The 10,537-nt window shown below is 50.3% G+C and overlaps 1 long non-coding RNA gene and 4 other non-coding genes across 5 annotated transcripts; all 5 read right to left on the bottom strand.

Annotated features, from left to right (window-relative positions):
- Positions 1-29: 29 nt before the first annotated feature.
- LOC125098201 (uncharacterized) lies at positions 30-3,492 on the bottom strand. Its single transcript, XR_007126758.1, has 5 exons — positions 3,211-3,492; positions 1,475-1,573; positions 1,128-1,205; positions 736-783; positions 30-151 (listed from the first exon to the last, which is right to left on the bottom strand). It is a non-coding gene; the product is annotated as an uncharacterized LOC125098201 (long non-coding RNA).
- Positions 222-295, bottom strand: LOC125099576 (small nucleolar RNA SNORD99). The gene has a single exon (XR_007127284.1). It is a non-coding gene; the product is annotated as a small nucleolar RNA SNORD99 (small nucleolar RNA).
- LOC125099562 (small nucleolar RNA SNORA61) lies at positions 968-1,100 on the bottom strand. The gene has a single exon (XR_007127272.1). It is a non-coding gene; the product is annotated as a small nucleolar RNA SNORA61 (small nucleolar RNA).
- On the bottom strand, positions 1,310-1,440 carry LOC125099560 (small nucleolar RNA SNORA44). The gene has a single exon (XR_007127270.1). It is a non-coding gene; the product is annotated as a small nucleolar RNA SNORA44 (small nucleolar RNA).
- Positions 2,319-2,453, bottom strand: LOC125099549 (small nucleolar RNA SNORA16B/SNORA16A family). Its single transcript, XR_007127260.1, has one exon. It is a non-coding gene; the product is annotated as a small nucleolar RNA SNORA16B/SNORA16A family (small nucleolar RNA).
- Positions 3,493-10,537: the final 7,045 nt, after the last annotated feature.

The following is a 10,537-nucleotide window of genomic DNA, read 5'->3' as shown; positions in this document are numbered from 1 at the left end:
TTTTTATGAAATAACACTGTAACAGGGAATAGGAAAACCTACTTCAAGTCTTTTATTAGTCACATGCCATGTGCCAACATTAACAAAAATACAGAGGTCATGGTCTTCCACCAAAATCTTTCAGCTTGCCTCTTCCCACAGTGTTTCGGTCCTGAAAAGGAAGTATAAGTCAGTGTGTTAATACTCCTAATTAATTAATGCCACTCAGGCTTTTTCTGAATAGCTGGTCTCAGTCCCATATCCGCATTTATCATCCATAGATGTCCATTCAGATTAGGTTTCATCCTGGACCAGTCAGCATAACGTCCCAAGCTAGGTGAACTACACTTGTTTCCACCCAACCCATCTCCCATACTCCTAGGAAAAGGCCAGTAAGATCCCATGGCTTGATGTCTCCCCAAGCTCAAACCACGACCATAAATGCATGGCAATCGGCCCTTGCTGCCCATCGTGCAGGGCTTTGGCATCTGGTACCTTCAGTGTGCTTGTGGCCTTCCAGCAGGATGGGCAAATCTAAGACCCAAGTCACTGTACACGTTTCTCTCCTGGCCGTGAACAGCTAATACGGCATACGAGGAAGGTCAGGTGTCAAAAATGTGTAGAAAAGCTAAGACTTGCCAGAGGCCTGAACAGCCTTGTATCTTATCAATTCACTACACTACTTGGGGTTCACAAGGCTCAAGCACTACTTGAAGCTGCAAGGAAGCTACGGAAGAAGTTTGGCAGCCAACTTACCCGACTAGATCCATAATCACAGATGAGGACAGCTGTATTGTAACACATCTTTACAAAAAAACAAAAACAAAAACAGACTCAGGAGACAAGAGAACCATGGGTATTTATCAAATACAGAAGTACTAAGTCAGCCACCACTACAACTCCCAGAGCTTCACATACATCCTCCCTTTAAGCCGAAGATTATCCCAGTTTAGTGGGAAGGAGGAAACCAGTTCAAAGAGAATTCAAACCCTGTTTGAAACTAGCCCACAGCCTATACACCAGACTATAAGCACCACGAGGCCAGGTTCAGTGCTCCTTTTCCTCCTTTTACGACCACCAAGACCAGTGTTCAGATCTGATGGGAAAGGGAGCCGGAGGGTCAGGCTGAATCCAGCACGTAACTGTACCTCGTCTAAAGCACAGCAACAGCCCGGGAACCTCAGACTCTTCAGAAGCCGACACTGACAGGGACCCTTCGGGGCAACCTGGAGAAAACAGTGTGAAAGCTCCAAACCAGAAAGTCCATCAACAGACCCATCGACATGAAGGTTATGGAAAGCCCCCGGGCTCTGGTAGGAGCCCCCGGGGCCGCTATAGGAAAGGCGAGTGGCAGCGGCAGGTACCGTGCTGACCTGTGCTGTCAAAGTCTCTCCAGGTTGCTCTGGCATGCAGTTGGAGATCCCATGGCCACAGCCGGCCACAGCCCTTGGAAACATGCTGTACCGCCCCGCCAAGGGAGTTCCCAGAAACCTACCGGACCCAAGGTGGTTGTGTTCCAAGTCAGTCACGACCCCAGAATCCTCACCAAAAAGCTCCACTTCAAAGTCCTCCTGGAATCTTCAGTCAGGCACAGCTGAGATGGGAAACAGTCGTCCTGAATGATCTTACTGTTCCCTTCCTTTGGTCTTCACAGTTAAAGGTGTGACTGGCTTTTGGTACTGATGTTTAAGCTTTTCAGTGCAGTGATCCAAAGCACTGCTGAGATCTGCCACTTGCCACTAGATTTGCCCAGTATACCTGTCCACCCCGCTCCACCTGCCCCTACATGAACTGGTTCTCAGCAATTTACTTCTCTAAAGTTTTCTCCTAGCAACTCTATGCCAAGACCCCACTATCAGGGGCGCCTGGGTGGCTCAGTCGGTTAAGCCCCTGCTTTCAGCTCAGGTCATGATCCCAGGGTCCTGGTTTAAGTCCCACATCAGGCTCCCAGCTCAGCAAGGAGCCAGCCTCTCCCTCTGCCCCTCCCCCTGCTCGTAGCTCGCTCTCACAAATAAAATCTTAAAAAAAAAAAAAAAAAAAAAGACCCCATTATCAGAACGTTTCTGCTGGTCTCTGGAAACCTGTCATTTTTTTTTTTTTAAGATTTTATTTATTTATTTGACAGACAGAGATCACAAGTAGGCAGAGAGGCAGGCAGAGAGAGAGGAAGGGAAGCAGGCTCCCTGCTGAGCAGAGAGCCCGATGCGGGACTCGATCCCAGGACCCTGAGATCATGACCTGAGCCGAAGGCAGCGGCTTAACCCACTGAGCCACCCAGGCGCCCGAAACCTGTCATTTTTAATAAAGGACTCCACCTCTACCTGAGACATGGCAGGTACAACTGTCTTTTCCTGAAATGTTGCAGATCAGTTACAGCAAACAGAACGGCGACCGTCAAGGAAAACTGTCACTCTGGGCTCCTTTTTGACCACAGCAGCTATGTGGAAGCAGCTGCAGCTTCGATAAGGGCCACAGGGCAATTCAGGTCCCGGGACCGCCCCAAATGCTGTCTAGGCTGACTCACCTAAAGCCCGAGCACTCCTGCCTAACTGAAATTCACGGGCTGAAATATACTGGAGAACAAGTAAGAGAACAGGTACCACCGGCGCCTGGGTGGCTCGGTTGGTTAGAAGTCAGAAGCCAGACTCTTATCTCGGACCAGGTCCTGGCTCACAATGGGCATGGCACTAACTTAAAGAGAACTGATATAGACTGAGCCTGTGCCCAACATGGGGATGAACTCAAGACCCTGAGCCCTGAGATCAAGAGGAGCATGCTCAGCCGACTGAGCCAGCCAGGAGCCGAGAACAGATACCCTCTTACCAGGCCCCAATTACCACTTCATTTTACTATATGCCCGAGTTGTAAACTCATTTCGTCTTCATAGGACGATTTTACTATCCGTTTTACCAGTAGCTTTAGACCAATTAAGCTACCTACTTAAGGTCGTCAGGCAATGTAGAATGACACAGAACTAAGATTCAAAATAGGATCTAAAAAACTCCAAGACGCGACCCCAGAAAACCCTACCCTTCTTAACCACCTGCATGGATTGCTTAACGTGCTGTGCAGCCAGATGACAGGAATCACTTCCCCAAGGTCACCCAATAGGTAGCTTTAACAGAGATTCAGTTTCAGATTTGATGGACACCACCGCGCGGCGTCTCCAAAAATTAAGCCACTTCCGGCCCAGGACTGCCCTGCACCAGGCCGCCTGTCCGCGTTACTCACCCGTCGCACTGCAGCGCAGGGATGCGCGGGCCGAGGCGGGAGCAGGTACCGCCCCCGCGGGCTCTGGCCCCTCTCACCGCGCATGCAGCCGACCAGGCCTTCCGGGCTTTGGTCCCAGCACGCCGGGAGGCCCGGCAGCTCCGAGCCATTCTCAACATCCCACAGCCTCGGGAGGGAGGCCTGGCGGGTGCGAGGCTAGGAGCGACGAAGCTACCGCGAGGTGAGAGGAGGACGGCCGTGAACTACAGCACACCCGCAGCCCGACACGCCAGCACCACGGTGGCTGGGAAAAAGGAAGCCCACTCGTAGGAGGAGGGCTTTTATAGGTCTCCCCCCCCCCACCTCGGAGGCCGCGCAGACAATTGGAGTAACGCGCCGCACAGACCGCTGGGAGTTGTAGTCCGCCCGCCCTGCCGCGCTGAGCGCGCCGCCCCAAGCTAAGCAGGTGCGGACCCTTCTGCGTGTGTCCCGCACTCAGTGAACGTCCGGTACCGGGCCCTGTGCTCGCAAATGAAGCCGACCCTCCGTGCCCGCTGGACTTCAGTCGGACTTCCAAAATCGGGAAATGACGCCGTGAGCTGCGATCAGTGCTCGGCTTCGAGCGCCGTGGGCCAAGGAGCAGCAGCGGCTGGGTGGGTTTGGAGAGGCGCTCGGCGAGCTCCCGCTGGAGCGGGGCCCTTGGGCGAAGGCTTCTTAGGAAGGAAGAGGCGACCGAGTAGTCGGAAGATGAACGCATTATTTGTTCAAGACTTCCCTCTTCCACTAACAGATAAATTACTGAGCGGTAACTAAGTAAATGATGCTCAGTTATCTCATCCAGTTTTCATAGTAACCCTGCCAATAGCTATACCCAGGTAACTAACAAGGTAAGGACTGGAACCCACAAGTCCACTGCGGAGACCACACTCCTAGAGTCACTGTGCCACGTGCGGAGTGGAAAGAGTAATCGTCAGTGTAAACACAAGTAGTCAAGAATTAAACAGCTATTCGGTGTTTATCCATTAATTTTTATCCTTAATATACACTTTAAAAGTTGGTACTGGGGGATGCTGGGTGGCGCAGTTAGTTAAGCGTGTGCCTTGGACCCCCCCCCCCTACCCCAGTCAAGCTCCCTTCTCGGTGGGGAGCCTGCTTCTCCCTCTCCCTCTCCCTCTCCCTCTCCCTCTGCATGCCGCTCCCTCTGCTTGTGCTCTCCTCTGTCAAATAAAATCTAAATAGAAGATAAAATAAAAAGTAGGTACTACTATTACTCCTATTTTATGAAGACAGACTCTGAGAAAAAGAAACTTTCAGATGACTCCCAAATATTTCTCCAGCCTCACTTTTCTCCTGAGCTCCAGACCTTACACACTGCAGCTTCCGAGACACCTACACTTGGTCAATAAATAGGCTTCTCGGGGCGCCTGGGTGGCTCAGTGGGTTAAGCTGCTGCCTTCGGCTCAGGTCATGATCCCAGGTCCTGGGTTCAAGCCCCACATCGGGCTTTCTGCTCAGCAGGGAGCCTGCTTCCTCCTCTCTCTCTGCCTGCCTCTCTGCTTACTTGTGATTTCTCTCTGTCAAATAAATAAATAAAATCTTTAAAAAAAAAAAATAGGCTTCTCAGAACCTAGTCTTTCCTCCTCGACACCTGCTCTTCCCAATCTCAGTACATCCTTGAAGGGACCCTGGATTCTTCTGCCTCTAACATCCCACTTCCGACCCATCAGCAAATTCTGTGTTCTCCACCTTTAAGATGGTTAACACCTTTTCTTACCGCCTCCGCAGACGCTCTCATTGCTGACCCGCAATCACAGTAGCCTCCTAATTCCTCTCCCTCTTTCGGCCATTCTTTTTTTTTTTTTTTTTTTTTTTTTTTTTTTGACAGAGAGAGATCACAAGTAGATAGAGAGGCAGGCAGAGAGAAAGAAAGGGAAGCAGGTTCCCCGCCGAGCAGAGAGCCCGATGCGGGACTGATGCGGGACTCGATCCCAGGACCCTGAGATCATGACCTGAGCCGAAGGCAGCGGCTTAACCCAGTGAGCCACCCAGGCGCCCCAACTTTCGGCCATTCTTATAGTCTGCTCTCAACACACCAGCCACGATGTTTAAAGAGCAAAAGTTTTTAATTTTGACGAAGTCCAATATGCCTATTTATTTATGCTTTGTGCTTTTTGTATCCTAATTTAAAATTTTTTGCCTCGCTCAAATGCATTAAGATTTTCTCCTACGTTTTCTTCTAGGAGCTTAGTAGTTTTAGCTTTTACATTTAGATCTAGGATTCATTTTTAATTTTTGTGCACAGTGTAAGAGTCAAAGTTTATTTATTGCATATGGCTTTCAGATTGTTCCATCTTCATTTGTTGAAAAAGATTATCCATCTAATTGCTTTGGCACCTTTGTAGAAATCAATTGACTGGGGCACCTGGGTGGCTCAGTGGGTTAAAGCCTCTGCTTTCAGCTCAGGTCATGATTCCAGGGTCATGGGATCAAGCCCCACATGGGGCTCTCTGCTCAGCGGGGAGCCTGCTTCCTCTTCTCTCTCTGCCTGCTTCTCTGCCTACTTGTGATCTCTGTCTGTCAAATAAATAAATAAAATCTTTAAAAAAAAAAGTCATTACAGGGATGCCTGTGTGGCTCAGTTGGTTAAGCAGCTGCCTTCGGCTCAGGTCATGATCCCAGCGTCCTGGGATCGAGTCCCACACCAGGCTCCTTGCTCGGCAGAGAGCCTGCTTCTCCCTCTGCCTCTGCCTACTACTCTGTCTGCTCGTGTGCTCTCTCTCTAACAAATAAATAAATAAAATCTTTAAAAAAAAAGTCATTACATTGTACTCTCTAATATGTACGGTTAGTTTACTGTGTGTCACTTATACCTCCCTTAAGATGTAAAAATAGGGGCGCCTGGGTGGCTCAGTGGTTAAGCCTCTGTCTTCTGCTCAGGTCATGATCTCAGGGTCCTGGGATCGAGCTCCTCATTGGGCTCTCTGCTCAGCAGGGAGCTTACTCCCCACCCCCCTTCTTGCTTCTCTGCTTGCTTGTGATCTCTGTCAAATAAATAAATACAATCTTTAAAAAAAAAAGAAAGATGTAAAAGGGCACCTGGGTGGCTCAGTCACTGGGCCTCTGCCTTTGGCTCAGGTCATGATTCCAGGGTCCTGGGATCGAGCCCCGCATCCAGCTCCCTGCTGCTCCTCTGCTTGCGTTCCCTCTCTTGCTGTGTCTCTGTCCAATAAAATCTTTTTTTTTTTTAAAGATTTTATTTATTTGACAGAGAGAGAGAGAGATCACAAGTAGGCAGAGAGGCAGGCAGAGAGAGAGAGGGGAGGAAGCAGGCTCCCTGCTGAGCAGAGAGCCCGATGTGGGGCTCGATCCCAGGACCTGGGATCATGACCTGAGCTGAAGGCAGAGGCCTTAACCCACTGAGCCACCCAGGCGCCCCCCAATAAAATCTTTAAAAAAATTTTTTTTAAAAGATGTAAAAATAAAAAAAATATAACCAAGAAAAAATTTATATTATTCACCTGCTCCAAAATCTCCACTGACTTTACAAGCCCTTTGGAATAAATGCTGAACTCCCACGATGGCTTCTGAAGCCACATGTGATTTGGATCCTCCTCCTCCTCTCTGCCCTCATCACCCACCACTTGCTTCCTCATTCATTACGCTCCCTCACCCTTTCTGCTCTGCTTGAACATACCTTGCCTGATCCTACCTCAGGGCCTTTGCTCATGCTGTTCTACCTGGAATATTCTCTCTTGATATCACAGACACCCACACTACTCACTCCCTCACTTCCCCTGGTTTTCTGTTCCAATGTCAGCTCAGAAAACCCTATTTTGATGTAGCACCTTGTCACTCTTCAAGCCATTATCCTGCTTGATTGTTATTTATAGCACTTACTGCTTTTTTTTTTAAAGATTTTATTTATTTGACAGACAGAGATCACAAGTAGGCAGAGAGATAGGCAGAGAGAGAATAGAGGAATAGGCTCCCCACTGAGGAGAGAGCCTATTGCGGGGCTCGATCCCAGGACCCTGGGATCATGACCAGAGCCGAAGTCAGAGGCTTTAACCCACTGAGCCACCCAGGCACTCCAGCACTTGCTTCTTGACATCACATTATAGTGGATTTTTTTTTTCTGTCTTCCCCATTACAGTGTGAACCACCAAGACCAGGAACTGTCTTTTTATTTTCACTGCTGTGTAAGTAAGTGCCTGGTATGTGAAGTAGCACTTACTGAAACAATTACGAAGTAAATGAATTAATGAATGAATCAAACTTGGCCAAGGCTGCATAGCTAGTAAGTGGGGGTTGGAACTAAAACCTCGATTTCTCTCATGCAAATGTGCACAACTTGCCTGCTGTGCTGCACAGCTGCACAGCTCCTCAGGATTCTCTTGCGAGGTGGGCACCATGATTTGCCGGAGGGAAAGCAGGGTGAGGAGGGAGAGTCTCTTACCCCACCCCAGTCACACATGACTCTCAGGCAAGGTCAGCTGACATCTGGATTCTGGGGCTACCTGCAGAGGGCAGACACATGACCCTAGCCCATGGCAGGAGCCTCCAAGAGAGGAAGTTCAAAGATCCCAGTGCTGACAGTGCACTGCCCACGGGTGCTGACTACAAAGGCTTCTGGGAATGCTGGGTTCAAACTGCCTTTCAAGCAGTTTCATGCCTCACTGCCTTTGTCTAGCGGCTCCTGCCTAGAGTGCTGTTCCTCCTTGAACTCCCCAGCTTTTCCTCGTCCTGGGAGACCCGGCTTCAGAACCACTTCCCGCACAATGTCTTCTCTGAGCCTGTAGCTCCTCCAGTTCAGAGTCCGGCCCTCTTGTGGGATTTGACTGGCTGAATTAATGAATGAATAGCACTTATCCACTCTCATTCATTCCTTCAACTATAAATATTTACTTGGTTCCTGTTTTGTGCCAAACACTGGGCATACCACCATTGATCACTACCCTCAAATGACCTAGGAGGGAGACAGCTGTCACAGTGAACAAAAGGGCATGTGACCTCACTGGCCAGTGAGAGGCTTCCTGCCGCACAGGGATCTAACCCAAGGCCTGTAGTAGGAGTCAGCCCTTTGAAGAGGAGAGGGGGAGTGTTCCTGGCGGAGGCCTGAGAAGAGGAAAAATGTGGAGCGTGGCTGGAGCTCAGACTACCGGTGGTGGGTAAAGAAGGAGCTAGAGGCATCCATAGGGACCTGACACACACACAAAAATATTTTTCCAGCTACACAGAGTGAAGTGGAGAGAATAATTCAATTGAGGAATCAGTGGGGAGGGTGGGAGTGGGGCAGACTCTTAATTTGGGCAAAGTTGGCAGGAAGGATTCCTCTTCGAACACACACCCTTCCTGAGGCTCCTCTCTATCTCCTATTCCTGGAAGTAGGGAATGAGCAGAGACATAGGCCCCTTCAGGTTCTACCACACAAGCGACCAATGACTGATAGTACATGGACACCTGTTAAAATGGCTTCTTTTTTTTTTTTTTAAGATTTTATTTATTTATTTAACAGAGAGAGAGATCACAAGTAGGCAGAGAAGCAGGCAGAGAGAGAGGGGGAAGCAGGCTCCCCGCCAAGCAGAGAGCCAGACCTGGGGCTCGATCCCAGGACCATTACCTGAGCCGAAGGCAGAGGCCCCAACCCACTGAGCCACCCAGGCGCCCCTTAAAATGGCTTCCTATTGATTTGTTAGGAGTTAGCCAGAAGAGGGGCCCCTGGGTAGCTCAGTTGGTAGACCATATGACTCTTGAGCTCAGGGTCATGAGTTCAAGCCCCACTTTGGGCATAGAAATTACTTACTTATTTACTTCCATCCATCCATCCATCCACTTAAAAAAAAAGTGTGAAAAACCCTGGGCCTTCTCAGATCCTCCACTTGTCCTGTCAGACACAGAAATAGCAAATAAGGTTCTGACCTTGGGTAAACTCAGCAGCTAGTCTGTCTTCCTTGTTGAGTAATCTCAGATTCTTTATCTCTGAGCCTCAGTTTCCTCACCCGTAAAAATGTGCAGAATAACAACATCTTACAAGGTTGTGTGAGAAGGAAATATATGATGATTTGATTCTAACAGTGAGGATTTCGCCTCACCACCAATTTGCCAAAACAAGTTAAATTGGTAAAATCCACCACAGTGGAACAGTGAGATTAAACCAACAGATGGAGCTGTTTGAGACCAGCCAGAAGCCGAGCCTTGATAACGTGGATTTCCAGAAGGCCTGACTGGAGAGGGTAGACTGGCTCTAGGAAGCAGATGTTCCGGCCTTACCCTTGCCACCAACCCACGGGGACCTGACCACTGTGTCCTGGTCTTCCTGGTACTTGATTTGCCATCCCCCTTTGTGGCATCAGGGGGGTAATGAAGAGTGAGACAAACTCAGATGTGAGTCTCAGCTCTGCTCTGCGACCTGAGACAAGCCTCAGTCTCCTCGGCTCTAAAATAAGCACACTATGACCCTCTCAAAGCTGTCATTCGGGCAGTGTCAAGAACTGACCGTTGGTCCTCATAAACGTTAGTTGTCCACGGGCGCCTGGGTGGCTCAGTGGGTTAAGCCGCTGCCTTCTGCTCAGGTATGATCTCAGGGTCCTGGGATCAAGCCCCACATTGGTCTCTCTGCTCAGCGGGGAGCCTGCTTCCTCCCTCTCTCCCTACCTGTTGCTCTGCCTGCTTGTGATCTCTCTGTCAAACAAATTTAAAATAAATAAGTAAATAAGTAAGTTAGTCCAGTTAGTTAGTCCAGAAAGTTAGTGTCCAGGCCACAGGCCAACTGCACTCCCTCTGGAATCGCATTTATCTATGTCTGTCGGGCCTCCTACCAGCCTTGCTGGGGTCCCTCTGTGGGCCCTGAGGCCCCGCCCAGGCAGGTGCTGAGGCCGCGGGGGGTGGGTTGGGTGGGAGGACGGCTGTTAAACATTGAAGCTGACCATTGAACCGGAGGCCCTGAGAGGCCCTAGGCCGGGGCTCATGGGGCTCCAGGAAAGCAGCACCTGGAGGGGGGGGCGGTAGGGAACGGGCACCTATAAACCATCAGCTTTCTAGAGTGGTGTCTCCAGCTCCAGCAACAGGGGCCCAATCTGGGCACTGCCCGGAGAGTGGGCTGGAGAGAGAAGCCCGCCGGCGGAAGGAGGTGGACGGTTCATCTAGGGCCAGTGCGTGTTGGGTTCTCGTCCCTCACTCGTCCTCCTCCCCACACTGCCTTCTTTAATCTGACACCCCGAGACGTAGGGGTTATTAGAGGACGAAGTTGGGGCCCCTAGGGAGGAGAGCACGTGCCCAGGTGTCTCGCGCGCCGGGCCGAGGGGCGGGGCCAGCCGACGGGACGGGGCGGGGCGGGGCGGGACGGGCG

The sequence above is a fragment of the Lutra lutra genome, chromosome 4 (genome assembly GCF_902655055.1).
Source record: "Lutra lutra chromosome 4, mLutLut1.2, whole genome shotgun sequence".
Classification (NCBI taxonomy): Eukaryota; Metazoa; Chordata; class Mammalia; order Carnivora; family Mustelidae; genus Lutra; species Lutra lutra.
The sequence above is the reverse complement of the archived record's forward strand: the minus strand, read 5'-3'. Positions and strand labels throughout refer to the sequence as shown.